The sequence below is a fragment of the Phascolarctos cinereus genome, unplaced genomic scaffold (assembly GCF_003287225.1).
Source record: "Phascolarctos cinereus isolate Bilbo 61053 unplaced genomic scaffold, phaCin_HiC Scaffold_5;HRSCAF=322, whole genome shotgun sequence".
In the NCBI taxonomy this organism is placed as follows: Eukaryota; Metazoa; Chordata; class Mammalia; order Diprotodontia; family Phascolarctidae; genus Phascolarctos; species Phascolarctos cinereus.
The window spans coordinates 352,573,484-352,590,897 of NW_027555958.1; the positions used below are offsets into that span (position 1 = coordinate 352,573,484).

Below are 17,414 nucleotides of genomic sequence, written 5' to 3' on the forward strand. Positions count from 1 at the left end.
CAGTTGCTTCCAGAGCTCTTGGACCACAGATGGTGGGGGAATCGAGTGGCTGATCAGAAGGGGATTGCAGGGATCTCTTTGCTGGTGCTGAGGCAGGATTCTCTTGCTTTGCCCATGCTTGGATCTGGGTCTCAGTCCTGGGTGGCAGTCTTGGGGAGAGGAGGAGTGCTGGTGTCACGGAGCTTGTGGCAGCAGTGCAGAGGAAACCCTCCTCTCATTTCCAGTACAAATGACAGAAAAGAGTGCTTGTGGTCACTCACACACCAAAGCACAGGCCAGGAGAAGAGTAAACATCTCTCCTTGGATCATACCACCTTGGGAGAACTGAAAACTTACAGGTCCTTGGAAGTATCATGGAAAACAGCTACACAACACCCCTGAAGCTTGGGACAGTACACCCTCCACACTGGAAGCAGAGCCTACCTTAACAAAGAGCTAAAAAGTCAAGGAACTGGCTGGGAAGATGAGCAAATAGAGGGAAAAAATCAGATGACAGAATCTTACTTTAGTGACAAGGAAGATCAAAACATACAACCAGAAGAAGACAACAAAGTCAAAGCTCCTACATCCAGAGCCCCCAAGAAAAATATGAACTGGTCTCAGACCATGGAAGAGCTCAAAAAGGATTTAAAAAATCAAATAAGAGAAGTAGAGGAAAAATTGGGGAGAGAAATGAGAGTGATGCAAGAAAATCATGAAAAATGAGTCAATAGCTTGCTAAAGGAGACCCTCAAAAAAAATGCTGAAGAAAATAATACCTTAAAAAATAGACTAGACCCAATGGCAAAAGAGGTACAAAAAGCCAACGAGGAGAAGAATGCCTTAAAAAACAGAATTGGGCAAATGGAAAAGGAAGTCCAAAAGCTCACTGAAGATAAAATCTTTAAAAATTAAAATGGAGCAAATGGAAGCTAATGACTCTATGAGAAATCAATAAATTATAAAACGAAACCAAAAGAATGAAAAAATAGAAGACAATGTGAAATATCTCATTGGAAAAACAACTGACCTGGAAAATAGATCCCAGAGAGTTAATTTAAAAACTATTGAACTACCTGAAAGTCATGATCAAAAAAAAAACCCTAGACATCATCTTTCAAGAAATTATCAAGGAAAACTACCCTGATATTCTAGAACCAGAGAATAAAATAGAAATTAAAAGAATCCACCAATCTCCTCCTGAAAAAGATCCCAAAAGGAAAACTCCAGAGTTCCCAGGTCAAGGAGAAAATATTGCAAGAAGCCAGAAACAAACAATTCAAGTATTGTGGAAACACAATCAGGATAACACACGATTTAGCAGCTTCTACATTAAGGGACTAGAGGGCTTGGAATAGGATATTCCGGAGGTCAAAGGAGCTAGGAATAAAACTACGAATCACCTACCCAGCAAAACTGAGTGTAATCAATGAGGGGAGAAAATGATATTCAATGATGTAGAGAAATGTAATGTATTTTTGAGAAGCCGCAGCTAAATAGAAAAATTGACTTTCAAATACAAGATTCAAGAGAAGCATGAAAAGGTAAACAGGAAAGAGAAATCATAACGGACTTACTAAAGTTGAACTGTTTACATTCTGACGTGGAAAGGTCATAACTACAGATCTTTCCCATTATTAGAGTAGTTGGAGGGAATATATATAGACAGAGGGCACAGGGTGAGTTGAATATGAAGGGATAATATCTAAAAAAGAAAATTAAGGGGTGAGAGAGGAATGTACTAGAAGGGAGAGGTACAATGGGATAAATTATCTTACATAAAAGAGGCAAGAAAAAGCTTTTACAGTTGAAGGGAAGAGGTGGAAGGTGAGAAGGAATGAGTGAATTGTACTCTCATCAGATTTGGCTTAAGGAGGGAATAACATACACACTTAATTGGGCATGGAAATCTATGTTACCCTACAGGAAAGTAGGGGGGAAGGAGATAAGAGAGGGAGGGGTGATAGAAAGGAGGGCAGATTGAGGGAGGGGGTAATCAGAAGTAAACATTTTTGAGGAGATACAAGGACAAAGGAGAGAATAGAATAAATGGGGACCGCAATGAGACAGAGGAAAATATAGTTAGTCTTTCACAACATGACTATTATGGAAGTGTTTTGCATGATTACACATGTATGGCCTATGTCAAATTGCTTGCCTTCTCAATGAATGTGGGTGGGGAGGGAGGAAGAGAGAAAATTTGGAACTCAAAGTTTTAGAAATAAATGTTAGAAATTGTTTCTGCATGCAACTGGGAAATAAGATACAGGCAAAGGGGTATAGAAATCTATCTCACCCTCCAAGAAAATAGAAGGGGAAGGGTATGGGAAGGGGAGGGAATAGAAGCGAGAATAGATTTGGTGAAGGGAGAATCAGAATGCAAGCCGTCATGGGGTGGGGGGAAGGGAAGGGATGGAGAGAAAACTTAGAACTCAAAATCTTGTGAAAGTGAATGTTGAAAACTAAAAATAAATAAATAAGTTGGGGGGGAAATATTAAAATAAATAAAAAATAAAAAAGACTTCTATGAAGCGTGCAGAACCAAGAGAACATTGTGCACAGCAATATCATATGTTGATCAACTATGGATGACTTAGCTACTCTGATCAAGACAGTGATGCAATACAATTCCAAAGGACCCATAATGAAAGATGCTATATACCTCCAGAGAGAGAACTGTTGAACTCTAAATGCAGAGTAAAGCGTGTTTTTCCACTTTACTTTTATTGTTTTATCTTATTTGTGTTTTCTTTTGCAACATGGCTAATGAGGAAACAAGTATGGCATAACTTCACATGTATAACCAATATCAAATTGTTAGCCTTCTCAAAGTGGTGGGGGGGGGGATGGGAGGGTGCAGGAAGGAAGGAGAATTTGGAACTCAAATTTTTCTAGTTTAATTTTAATTTAATTCTAATTTAATTTAATTTTCTAATGTAATTGGGAAATATTTGACAATATAAATAAAAACCATTTTAAAATTAAAAAAAATAAGTTCCCAGACCCCAGGTTAAGAGAAGAAAGTAGATGAGAGTCAGAGACAGAGTCAGACAGACAGACAGAGAAACAGAGAGAGCACTTATGTATTAAGTGCTTACTATATGCCAAGCGCAATGATAAGCCTTAATGATTCAAGTACAAGCAAAGAAGATGATTCCTGCCCTCAAGGAGCTTATACTCCAAAAGGAGAAGATAGTACCTAAAAATGGTCCTTGGAAAATGAACACATAACTGGGGCCCCCCTAAGAAATGGTCATTGGCTAATGTGGAAATGTGTTTAATATGATTGTACACGTATAGCCTACATCAGATTGCATGCCATCCTGGGGAGGGGAGAGAGAGAAAAAAATGAAACTCAAAATCTTACAAAAGTGAATGTTGGGGGCCAAAAAAAGAGTTTCTACACTTAGGGGGAAAACAAAAAGAAATGGCCATCAGGGTTAGGGACTCAAGAATCAGAAGGGGAGGGGAGCCTGGTTGGAGCTGCCCAGCCCAGTGTGGAAAGCTATGTATGGGGAGGTGGAAAGAAATTCAGAGAGGGACTCAAGTGAGGAGTGAAGTTAACACGGCTAAGACCCCTCACAACACACTGGCCCATTCTGCCTTGCTCTTCCCCTCCTGCCTCCTCTTTTTCCTGAATGCATCCCTGATGTAGCCTGAGTTTCTCCCAACACACCGCTCCAAGCCAAAATATGATCAGAGAGCAACAGACATAAAAATGATAAAAATCCTCTAGATTCCAAATAGGTTCCCTAGATGGCCATTCAGCTTCGTGACCTCATATTATATTAGTGTGCAGCTCAATGGATTTTTTATTACATTTGAAATTCAATAACCCAAAGACGATTCCGGCGGGCTGAGGGAAAACAGAAGTTTAGTCGAAGGAAATAACAGAATGGATCTGATTCTCAAATTGCAGGATGTTCTGAGTTACCCAACGGAGCCTAATGATTCAGAGTCTCTCCATCCCTGTCTCTGTCTGTCTCTGTCTGTCTATTTGCCTACCTCTCTGTCTCTATTTATTTCTATCTGCCATCTCTGTCTCTGTCTTTCTTTTTCTGTCCCTGTCTCTGTTGTCTGGCTGTCTCTCTGTCTCTATCTAGGTATCTCTGTCTCTGTTTCTCTTTCTGTTTTGCTCACCAGACTTTCTCCCATCCCCAGTTCTATGTGATTGTATCAGATATGATTTATCATTGACCCACAGGTAAAATCAGAGCTTCCTGAATGTTTCCCCAAAGGTACTTCCTCTTCAATACCACTCTTGGCAACCTCTTGGCCTCCAGACTCCATTCCATTCCATCTCCTAGAAGGGGCTGTTGGAAAGGATGGTGGGTTTTGCCGGCTCTGAGGCTGGTATTATGGCTTGGTGTCAGAGCGATGTGGGTGGCAACAGTACAATGTGGGCTGAGGACGAAATTAGGGAGCGAGAGGCAGGAAGATGAGAAGTACAGCAAGGCAGAAGGAGGGCTGACAAAGACTGTGAGTCAGGGAGGCCCAGGATGAAGTCCAGGAAGGTCAACTATTGGGAAGTTCAGGAACTCAGAAGGGAAGACTAGACACGTAGAGCTAGAAACTCAGGCAGTGAAGCTTTAGGTGCTAGGATGTGGGGGCTTGTGGGAGGAACAGAGGTGACCCTCTTCAAATGGAGAAGGGGCAGAAATGGAAAAGATGGAGGATTTCTCTCTCCCTGGCTCCAAATCTACAGTTTCCAGCTGCAGGGGACAAGGTGGGGAGACCCTGGAGAGCATCGCTTCTTCAGGTTCTTGGCAGAATAAAAGCCATTGGGAATGACATAAGCCTTATATCATTTTTCTCTGTCTGATTATAGAGTCTGAACTCCATGAGGGAGGAACTATGGTAACATTTATCTCTTACCAGTCTGCTGCAAAGGCCTGGGTCACTCTTCTGCTCTCGGGCAATGGAGAATAACTCTCTCCAGAAGGATTGGAGGCCTGACCATGACCACAATATATTTCAAGTCTTCTTGGCTACGTTGGGCCTTCTGGGACATCCCCTACAGTTCAATCTGAGGAAACTTCCTTGGCAGATGAAGAGCCTAAATAGGAAGGGAATGGACATTTATTAAGCACCTACTATGTGCCAGGCACTATGCCAAGCACTTTGCACATATTATCTCATTCAGTCCTCATAAAAACACTGATAGGTAGGAGCTATTATTATACCCATTTTATAGACAGATTAAGTGTGCCCAAGGTCACACATCTAGTAAGTTTCAGATCTGGACTCAGGTCTTTCAGGACCAGCACTCTAACCACTATGCCACCTAAATGCTGACAGGTTTGCTGAATTTAATTGAATTTGATTGTTGCTTCTACTACCACGTATGGGATGGGAAATGGGTGGCAGAGAAGAAAAGGGCTAAAAGCAGAAAGAGTTCTGGAAGATGGGTGTAAAGCAAAGAAATATACTTGGAGGCATAGTTAAATGTTTATTGAAAAATGAAAATTTCAGGTCCCAGTATCTTTGAACTGACTGAAAAGTTTTCTACGCCAGAAGTATCAAACATGGAACATATTGGCTGCACAATGTGAGAGTGGCCCAAACTAGATTAAAATTTAATTAGGAAATATTTAACAAAATAAATAAAAGCAAAATAGAACATAGATAACATTAATATATGGTTTTCTAACTCAACATGTGTGGTTTAGTGGCCCCATTTCAATTTAAGTTTCATACCCCTAATCTTCACTGTGCAGAGGCACCATCTACAGGAAAATTTTCCTGATCCCCCCAAATGCTAGTTTCCTGTTTCCCAAACTATTTTGTATTTAACTACTTTGTAAAAGTCAGTATTGATTCATTTTGCATTTGGTATATATGTGTATATATGTGTGTGTGTGTATACATACATGTATACATATGTGTGTATATATATACACACATATATATATTTTATATATATGTGTGTGTATATACATATATATATATACTTGCCTCTGCCATTAGAATATGAGCTCATTGTGAGTAGGAATTGTTTCATTCTTGGTGCTTGCGCTCCCAATGAGATCATATTTGTAAAGCACTTAGCACAGTGCCTGGCACATAGGAAGCATTTAACAAATTCTTATTGATTTCGTGACATGTACCTCGGGCAACTCCTTAGGCTCTTTAAATCATTGTAGGAATTGGAAATGAAACGACAGATGTTCTGTGTGTTTGCATATATGAAAGACACAGAGCTAGGCACTAGGAGCACAAAGATTGATTTGCTACTGAAGCTAATCTATAGGGGCAGCTAGGTGGTACAGTGGATAAAGTGGTGGGCCTGGAGTCAGGAAGACCTGAGTTCAAATCTGGCCTCAGATACTCACTAGCTATGTAACCCTGGGCAAGTCACTTAATCTGTTTGCCTCAGTTTACTCATCTATAAAATAAGGATAATAATAGCACCTATCTCCCAGAGTTCTTGTGAGAATTAAATGAAATAATAATTATGAAGCACTTAGCATAGTACCTGACATATAGTAAATACCGTATAAATGCTAGCAACTAGCTATTATTATTCTTAAAGAGCTTACTATATAATATGCTAGAAAGATGTATGCAGAAATAACTTTAAGACAAGGGAAAGTCAGAACAGTAAGAAGGAATTGTCTAGAACTTTGAAGGTGTGATCACTTTCAGGTAGATAAACAGATTTGTTGTTTTTTAATCTGACTCTTCATGACCCTATTTGGGGTTTTATTGGCAGAGAAACTGGAGTGGTTTGCCATTTCCTTCTCCAGCTCATTTTGCAGATGAGGAATTTAGGTAAAGAAGGTGAAGTGACTTTCCCAGGGTCACACAGCTAGTAAGTGTCAGGTCAGATTCGAACTCAAGAAGATGAGTCTTCCTGACTCCAGACCTGGCACTCCATTCACTATGCCAGCTAACTGCCCTAGATAATCAGAAGATGGAGCCACATAAAAGCTGCTTCAAATAGGTGGCATCTAGGTCTCAGGCCTTAGGAACAAAAGAGAGGGCCTTTAATATATGGGCACTGGGACAATGGGAGTACATTCCATTCATAGTGGATGGTGTATTCAAAGGCATAGTGAAGGGAACTAGAAAGACAAAGACAAAGAATCAGAGTTGTCTTCTTTGGCTACAACATGGAGCAGGATTTTTAACCTAGGGTCACAGATTTCCAACCCCCCAGGTCCTTGGATATATTTCAGGGGATCTGTGAAGTAGGATGAGAAAAAAAGCATATACATACATACATACATACACACATATATATATATATATATATATATATATATGTGTGTGTGTGTATATCTTTATTTTTATTAAATTCCAAATTCAACTTATTATTCCCTTCAATTATTTAAAAACATTGTTCCAAGAAGATATCTGTAAAGCAGTACAGTGCCCAGCACATAATAGGCACTTAACAAATGTTTGTTCCCTCCTCTATCCCTCCCTTTGCTTTCACCACACTACCAAATGGAGCCATGACACACAAGAGGTAAAGAGCCCCTGAAACAGAGCATGTGAAGAAAAACAATAGGATTCAGGAGAGGTAGGATGGAGCCAGATTGTAGGGGACCTGGACAGAGCTTATACTTTATTCAGAAGGCAATGGAGAAAGTTTTAAGAAGAGGGATGGTAGGATCTTGGCACCAGCGTAGAGGATAGTTGGGGTGGAAGGGAATGAGAGATCAATTACAAAGCCATTATAATAGTGTAGGGCAACCGTAGTGGGAGCAGCAAGGATGTGGATGAGAGAGAGATTATAGAAGTTGAAATAAAAAGTCTTGGGAACTAACTGGACATGTAGGGTTGACAAAGAGCTTGGCCAATCTAGACCAGTTTATTGAAGATTTGTTGAAACGAATTGTTGAATTGACCACTATGGAAAACTGGAAGGCCCATTTTTCATGGAAGTCACTGAAAGAGACAGGAAATCAAAGAGAAGGCCAAGATACCCCAAAGGCACATGGATCAGATCAGGAGTCATTGATGTTAGTATATGTACTTTTTTGTTGTAGACTGTATTAAGTACAAAATAACTCTTAACATCTTCTAGCCCCCCAACTCATGCCTGAAATTCTGGGCATCCTCAACCACTAAAGAGTTTTTTTCGAAGACACTCTGATTTTTTTTTTCTTGAGGTAGAACACATGCCCCGTGCCTATCAATAGAACATGTCATAAGAGGGATGGAGGTAACAGATTGCAAGGGGGTGGTTGTAACTGATTTTCTGCCATGGTTTTGGCTGCTTGATGAGAAACTCTGCTCTCCTCGCCTTCGTCTCTCCTTCCCCTTCATCCTTTCATCCCACTTGAATTACAGTTCTTTTTCATTCAGAAATTAGCTTCTAAATTTTCCTAGCACTCCTCAAGGAGCCTGAGCCAAACTCTGGGAAATGGAACCAGGGAGCAAACCTGGCGTTTCTGTGAATTCCATTGAGTCCTTTCCTCCTCCTCTTTCAGGAGACGGGCATGGATGGTATTATGGATACAGTGATAGAATCAAGAAGTCCTGAGTTCAAATCCTGATTCTGATATTTAATAGCTGTGTTACCATGGGCAAATCACTCGATCTCTCTGAGCCTCAAGGACCCCCACCTTTGAAATGGGGAAGATACAATTTCTGGGCTTCTGGTTGAAAAATGTTATACACAACACAAGGAACTAACAGAATTATTTATGTAACCCCAGTGAGAAAAGAAGACTCGGGGTGGAAATGATAGTTGTCTCTAAGAATTTGGAGGCCCTCATACAGAAGACAGATTAAATTTGTTCTGCTTGTTTGAAGAGGGCAGAACCAGGACAAAGGGTGAAAATTTCGAAGAGGTAGATCCTTTTTCAGATATGGGTTGAACTAGATTGCCACTGAAATTCTATGATTTTCCGGAGGAAAGAATGCCAACTATCAAGCAGATGGATAGTAGAAGAGTTACCCGGGAATACTGGCTGGAAAATGTTACAGCTCTTTCATACTCCCAGGGCAGGAATGCCTTCCTGCTATTCAACACTTCCCATCTTTTTCATACCTAGGATTACAATGCCTGTAAGAACATTCTACTCACACCAGTACTCCCTGGCCTCAGGACCCCTCTCTCTGATTGGAGAGAGAATGGAGATGGAGAAATCCTCTTAGAACCTCAGCTTGAGGAGGTTGTCCAGGGCAGCCATCTTCTCATTTCCCCCCTGGCTATACACCTGGCTACCCTGGGCTTCCACTTAGCCATCATGTTGATTCCCCCCTCCTCCCCACCGAGGATACCTCTCCCCTTTTCAGCTTCCTTATGAATGTTATCTTCCCTCCCCCCTTTATACTGTAAGCTCCTCAAGGGCAGGGATTGTCTTTCTGTTTCATCTCTTTTCTTGAAGTCCCAGTGCTTAGCATAGTACCTGGTATAACAGTAGGTGATTAATAAATGCTTACTGACTGGCGAATGGTCTTTTGAGTTTATTTTTTCCTTATACTAAAATTACTGTCCAGGGCATCTAGGTGGCATAATGGATAAAACAATGGCCCTGGAGTCAGGAGAACCTGAGTTCAAATGAGACTTCAGATGTTTACTAGCTATGTGACCCTGGGCAAGTCACTTAACCCCCATTACTGAAATGAAAAAATAAAATTACTGGTCACCAACTTGGGTAATTCCACCCTAGTTTATGGCAAGCATTCTATGCTTCCCAATTTTAATCTCTCAAGACTAGACTACACCTAATTGTCATTATTGTTGTTATTGTCATTCAGTCATTTCAGTCTGAACTCTGTGACCCTATTTGGGTTTTTGTTTGTTTGTTTGTTTTTTGTTATTGTTTTGGCAGATACTGGAGTGGTTTTCCATTTCCTTCTTCAGCTCATTTTACAGATGAGGAAACTGAGGCAAACGGGGCTAAGTCTTACCCAGGGTCACACAGCTAGTAAGTATCTGAGGTTGGATTTGAATCCAGGAAGATGAGTCTTGCCAATTCCAGGCCCTGCACTGGCTGCCCATAATTGTCATACATAGAAGGATTATTTGCCCGGTAACTACCAAATAGCAATAAAGGTTAGGGTTCCCCAGTGTTTTTTCAAGTCCAAACCCCTTCCACTCCTAGTAGTGAACAGAATGAATGAGTAGGGGAAAAGGGATAGAAACAAAGCTAAGCCTAGTGGGCGGGATCTTTGTCTTTCCTTTGGGTCCAGTCAAAGTTCTGGCCTTTCATATGCATATGCAGCCAGCCTGAGCCTAAAGGGGCTTTGAGCTCATCCTTCCAGCCCTTAGCATTAGAAGACTTTTTAGGGAGGCAACTAGGTGGTGCCGTGGATACAGTACTGATCATGAAGTCTGGAGGACCTGAGTTCAGATTCAGCCTCAGACCAAAAACTTGACACTTATTAGCTGTGTGACCCTGGGCAAGTCACTTAACTCCAATTACCTAAAAAAAAAAAAAGACTTTTTAGGCCTTCCACTCTTCCAATCCTGAAATTCTAAGTCTCTATAACAACAGACTATTGCCTTTTGAAGACCTGGGTTCAAGTTCTAGGTCTGATTTCTTAGCTTTGTGACCAAGCACCTGGGTTTCCTCATCTGTAAAACAGGACCAGTAATGCTTATTCTACCTGACTCCCAGGGTTGTTGTGAAGAGAGTACTTCGGGAACCTTAGAGTGTTAGACAAATATGAGGTATTTTTCTTTTTTATCCGAACGGCCTCCTGGAACAGGGGAGGCAGGAACGAGGCTAAGGATATGAAACTGCTGTTGGAGAGTGTCAGGAAGCCCCTTGGCTGAAGAACTAAGAAACATCCTTTCCTTGCCTGACATGATCAGACTGGAATTTTATTTTATTCTTTGGCCTATGAAACTCAAACAGGATAGCCCAAAAGCTCAAATCCCCAACAACCAAATGACCCGTGTCCTCCATTTACCCTTGTTCTGAGCACTGTGCTAAGTGCTGGAGATATAAATACAAAATGACAACAAAAAGAAGGTCTATATCTCAAGGAGCTTGGGGGAAAATAGCACATATAAAGGAACTGAAAAGCAGAGGGGTCCAAGCAGAATGTACCCAGGAGAGGCCATGGTGAGGAAGACCAGGAAAGCCCAGCCAGGAGGGGAATGAAGTATGGCCAGCTGGGCCCCTCCCCAAAATGGAGACCCCAGAAGGAATTCACCAATGGGAGAAAGGGGCAGGCATGGTAGAGCGATGTGCTGGGGTGAGAAGGCAACTCAGTGATAGCGGTAAAGTCCAGAGAGAGTCAGAAGTGCAGGATGTTTCCAGGCATGTGTGATGGAGGGGCCCTTCCCTCGATGTTTCAGATCATGTTCATGCAAACACACTCTGGTTCCTCTCAGTCATGGCCATGCAAGCGTTCCTACTGAGTGCTGGAAAGAAGTCTTCTCTTTGACTACTGAACCAGAATTAAGGGGATAACTAAGAGATGGGATATGCCCATTTCACAGGCTTCTCTTTATACCAGATTCAAAAGGCAATTACCTAGTCAGGGGAGTAAGGTGAAAAAAAGTGGCCCCATCTGGCCTTGCCTTGTCCCAAACATACCAAACATTTCTAAAGTGCTATCAAGTTTACGGCGTTCTCACTCGTAGGATCTCATTTGATCTCAACAGTTCTTACATTACCTACCTCACCCAGTTGTAGCATAAAAATCACTTTGGAAATGGTGTAGAAATGTGAGTGTTTGTTATTGCAACTGCTCTATAACTTAGGAACTGGTCTTTAAGAGTGGCAATAGCTACAAGTCAATCAAATAATTAACATTTATTAAGCCTGCTGTGCACCAGGCACCATGCTAAGCTCTGAGAATACAAAAAGAAGCAAAAGACAACCCCTGCCCTTGAGAAGCTTACAATCACCTCACTGCCAATAAGGTGATAAAGCTCTCAGAATATAGGAAGGAAGAAAATAATAAACACTTATTAAGTACCTACCTAGGCAGCTAGGTGGCTCAATGGATGCAGCACTGGGCTGGAAACAGAAAGACTCATCTTCACGAGTTCAAATCCGACCTCAGACACTTTCTAACTGTGTGACCCTGGACAAGTCACTTAACTCTATTTGCCTCGGTTTCCTCATCTATAAAATGATCTGGAGAAGGAAATGGCAAACCACTCCAGCATCTTTACCAAGAAAACCCCAAATGGGATCATGAAATGTTAGACACAACTAAAACACAACAGAAGGCTCTACCTACTATGTGCTAAGCACTTTATAATGATCTCATTTGATCCTCACAACAACCCTGGGAGGTAGGAGTTATTATTATCCCCATTTTACAGCTGAAAAAATTGAGGCAGAAAGATGTTAACTGACTTGCCCGGTGTGACATAGCTAATAAGCATCTGAGGCCGGATTTAAACTCAGGCCTTCCTGATTCCAGGCCCAGTGCTCTATTCACTGTGCCACCTTCCTGACTCTAATTTAGCTAAGTTAATAGCTAGGTGGATGACAGGCAGTTAGTCCATCACCAGTACTCAGAGCCTTTCCACCTTGATAGAAAGGACCTGTTAGAGCTCATATTTTGGCTGGCCTCCACATGGTAATGAAGCACGAGAGTAGGAATTTAGTAGAGAAAGAGGAGGAAAAGAAGGAGGAGGAAGAAGGAGGAACAAGAAGAAAGGGAGAGCATGCTATTCAGTGGTGTGCTAGAAAAAGCCCAGAGAGACTCACAAGAGCTGATTGTTAAATTTTCAAGAATTTTTGCAAGCTGGTTATGAAACACAGCCAGTGAGCAATTCAATCAGCTCCTATACCAATAATGATATTTGTTGCTTTAAAGGAATTGGTGTCAGCCACAGCAGAGTGTATTCTTACACATTGTTGTCTAGTTTCAATGACTGTGACTTTAACAATGAATATTTGAAAGTGAACATAATTGCAAATTATTCTTTTTTAATATTTTATTTTTTCCAGTTATATATTAAAAACAATTTTTGACACTCTTTTCTTTAAATTTTGAGTTCTAAATTGTCTCCCTCCTCTGCCCCCTCATTGAGAAAGCAAGCGATTTTATATGGGTTATACATGTACAGCAAAACATATTTCCATATTACTCATGTTGTAAAAGAAGACACAGACCAAAAAAAGAAAAATAAATAAAGTTTTTAAAAGTGTGCTTCAATCTGCATACAGACTCCATTAGTTCTTTCTTTGAAAGCTGACAGCATTTTTCATTATAAATCCTTTGGAATTATCTCAGATCATTTTATTGCTGAGAATAGCTAAATCACTCACAGTTGATCATCATTACAATATTGCTGCTACTGTGTACAATGTTCTCCTGGTTCTGCTCACTTCACTTTGCATCAGTTCATGTAAGTCTTTCCAGGTTTTTATGAAAGCATGCTGCTTGTCATTTCTTATAGCACTATAGTATTCCGTCGCAATCATATACCACACTTGTTCAACCATTCCACAATTGATGGACATTCCTTCAATTTCCAATTTTTTGCCACCACAAAAAGATTTGCCATAAATATTTTTTGTACATATAGGTCCTTTTCCTCTTTTTTGTTTTGATCTCTTTGGGATACAGACCTAGTAGTTCTATTTCTGGGTCAAAGGGTATGCAAAGTTTTGTAGCCCTTTGGGTATAGTTCCAAAGTGTTCTCCAGAATGTTTGGATCAGTTCACAACTCCACCAACAATGTATTTTCCCACATCCCCTCCAATATTTGTCATTTTCCTTTTCTGTCATATTAGCCAATCTGATAGGTATGAGTCAGTACCTCAGAGTTGTTTTAATTTTCATTTCTCTGACCAACCATGATTTAGAGCATTTTTTCATATGACTATAGATAGCTTTGATTTCTTCATCTGCAAACTGCCTATTAATAGCTTTTGAACATTTGTCGATTGGGAAATGACTCATAATCTTATAAATTTGACTCAGTTCTCTATATGCTTTAGAAGTAAAGACATTGTCATAGAAACTTGCTGTAAAAAAATCTTTTCCCAATTTCCTGCTTTCTTTCTAATCTTGACTGCAATGGTTTTGTATGTGCAAAACCTTTTTAATTTAATGTAACCTAAATTATCAATCTTACATCCCATAAATATCTTGCATTTTTTTTTAGGCAATTGGGGTTAAGTGACTTGCCCAGGGTCACACAGCTAGTAAGTGTCAAGTGTTTCATCTGAGGCCAGATTTGAACTCAGGTACTCCTGACTTCAGGGCCGGTGCTCTATCCACTGTGCCACCTAGCTGCCCCCTTCCATATTTTTCTGATGGTGTTGATACAATACTGGGAAGAAAATCTGGAGTAGTTATAAAGTTGTCAGAAATTTTTCCTAAAATCATCATTTGGTACTGTTTAAATCATCGATTTGTAATAATTACTAAATGAGTCAATATCTGAAATAAAACAAGTTAATCATTTTTAAATGTTTCTGGATAAAATGTATTCTATTTATTACCAATCTAATAAAAATCAAAATGAGCTAGAAACCACTACTAAAGAATTTGAAATCAAAACTATTAAAATTGTCAAGTACTAGGATTGAGATGAGCAACTTATAGTTTATGAGCTGTTACTGGTGTATGGCACACATACCCTGAACTATAGATACATTTTTCTCATTCCTCTTATTCTGGGTTGGAAAAAAGATTAGCTAGCATTAATTTCTTTCGAGGCCTAGCTTTAATGATTGACGTTCTTAAAGAATTTTCATTATTTTTAACTGCCTTCCAGTCAAGATTACTAACATTCAGAAAGCATGAAAATTAATCAAAAGCACCAGAAGAACACTGGAAAATTTAAAGATTTGTCCTGGAAAGCATGAATCTCAAAATGAAAATCTGATTAAATCAAATAAATTTAAAGAAGTTACATTTAATAAAAGTAATAAATATAATGTTTTCCTAGGGTTATGTTACTAGAAAATGTTCAACATATGAATTTTATATCTTTTATTAGACAGAAGTAACAATGAAAGCATTTTAAATTATTTTTATTTGTTTAAATTATTTCTTTATATTTTGGCCTTATGATGAATTAACTTCAATATGGCTGGCTGATGAAAAAAATCACATCAGTTAAGTAAATTTTTAAAACATAAAATTGATTTGAATAATTTTCAGGATTTTATAGATAATGTAGAATCAGACAATGTTCTAGTCCAACTATACAAAAAGCTAAAAAGATAGTATTATTGCAATCAATAAAACTGAAGCTAAAAGGCTTCAGTTTAATGAATATAATTTGTATGAAGGTGAGATATAGTTTAACAGTAGATCATGTATCAGATTTAATGACAATAAATTTATTGAGAAGAGAGTTAATAGATTGGGATTCAATTCCATTTGTAAACTTATGATTGAATTGCAACCATAAATTAGCCACAGATACAAGGTGAGTTTGGCAAAATGAACAAAAGCATTCTGTGAGAATCAGTTGGCTATATGGAATTTGCAATAAAGAATATTGTATATCTTATTACTATTTGTAAATTGTGTGCTACACATCCCTTATGTAAGTAAAATTTGTAACAACCTTGTGTACGTTTATATGCATACTTTTTTTTTGGAAAGCCAGTTGTTAAACATTTACCAGCACACCACTGGCTATACTGGAATGTTAAAGGGATTGTTGAAATGCATTCCAAGACCCTTAACTCTTTAAGGTTAACAACATGCTATTGGTCCAAAAAAAGTCAGGATGATATGGAGACCCATAGCGCATTGGATGGCTCTCCCTATGGTGCATTTATGGGAGGAAATGGATGAGAATCAAACAGAATAGGTGGTTGTAGATGGGTTATAACCTGAATCATAAAAAGAATATGTATATCAAAGAGATCCCAGAGCCACTGAACGAGTGAAATTTATTCAAAAAACCCTCACTATTCAAAATAGGACTGGATGGGCCATCATTCACCCTGCTCCATCCCCTCCCGTCTAGGAGCTTCTTTTGTTTTGGGGAAAAAAAAATCATTCTGATTATCATCATCAACAAAGGTTAAAATTGTAAAAGATTACCTATCCCCATCACTCCATTTAGTAGATGGGGAATCTAAGGCTTAGCCAGAAAAGTTGTGACCCACCCAAGGCCAAAAAGCAAGTTAAGTCCTGTCCAAGAAGGATTGATCACACGATGTCCATGGTATCCTGGAGACAGTCCACTGCTAAAATGAACCATAAAACATAGACACACATACGACTCACAACTAGAGGGAGGGGGGAGAGAGAGAAAAGAAAGAAGAGAGAGAAAGAAGAGAAGGAGGAGGAGGAGGAGGGGAGATAAAGAGACAGAGAGGGAGAAACAGAGAGATAGCTATTTCTAGTTTTTTATTGGGGCTAGGAAAGGCAACCCTTAGTGGTAAGAATTGAATTGAAAAGAAAAATTATTTTATTTGGAGATGGTAAAGGAGGAAATAGAACTGGATCAATAATAATATTAACTCATAATTATATAGTGATTTAGTACAGAATACAATAATCCAATGAGGTAGGTAGAACAAATATTGTTATACCCATATTATGGATGAGAAAACTGAGGATCATAGAGGTGATGTGACTTTCCTAGGGTCACCTAGCTAAGAAGTGTCAATCAATAAATATTTGAGCACCTGCTATGTGCCAGGAAGTTAGGTGCTGCAGTAGATAGAGTACTAAGCCTGGAGTCAGGAAGACCTGGGTGCAAATCCAGCCTCAGACATTTACTAGCTGTGTGACCCTGGGCAAGGCACTTAACCCTCAGTTTCCTCATCTGCAAAAAGAGCTGAAGAAGGAAATGGCAAACCAATCCAGTATCTTTTGCCAAGTAAGCCCCAAAAGGTGTCATGAACAGTTGGACACAACTGAAATGACTGAACAACAGCATATGCCAGGCACCATGCTAAGTGCTAGTGCTACAAAGAAAGGCAAAAGACAACCACTGCCCTCAGGGAGCTCACAATTTAATGCACAAACAAGCTATATACTGTAAAGTTAAAATTTTATTTTAATTCTATTTTGCTAGGACTTAAGGTAGATTTAACATTCCCTTTCCTGGTTCCTTCTCCCACCTGTCTACCTATCCCTCTCTTTCCTGAGAAACTTGATTAAAAAGGTTAAATCTCATCAATTTAAACCATTGTAGCAACTCCTATGGCCTAAGAACCTTTGTCTTGCTACTGAAATCACATGTTTTGGCTGTGGTTAGGGGTTTCAGAAGAGGAGCTCCAAATGATGTAATCTCAGTTCTGACTACGTCATCAATAGCCAATCAGAAGAAAACACACTTACACTGCTTAAGATTTTGCTCAGGCATCTTTCTTATTATTATAAAAAATGTTATCAGTCTTTACTCAAAGTCTCCAGTCATTGACAGAATCCTTATTATTACTGCTAGCCTAACTAAAAAATTGGTCGTGCTCAGAACTTTGTCTCTCAGTTTACCTTAATTTTCAAATGTAATAATGCAGAATAAATAGTAAATAATTAACAGAGGGAAGTCACTAGAATTAAAAGGGGTTAAGAGAGGTTTCCTGTAG

General features: G+C 39.4%; 1 pseudogene; it reads left to right on the forward strand.

Moving 5' to 3' along the window:
* Positions 1-4,356: 4,356 nt before the first annotated feature.
* LOC144457700 (E3 SUMO-protein ligase KIAA1586-like) lies at positions 4,357-15,358 on the forward strand (annotated as a pseudogene).
* Positions 15,359-17,414: the final 2,056 nt, after the last annotated feature.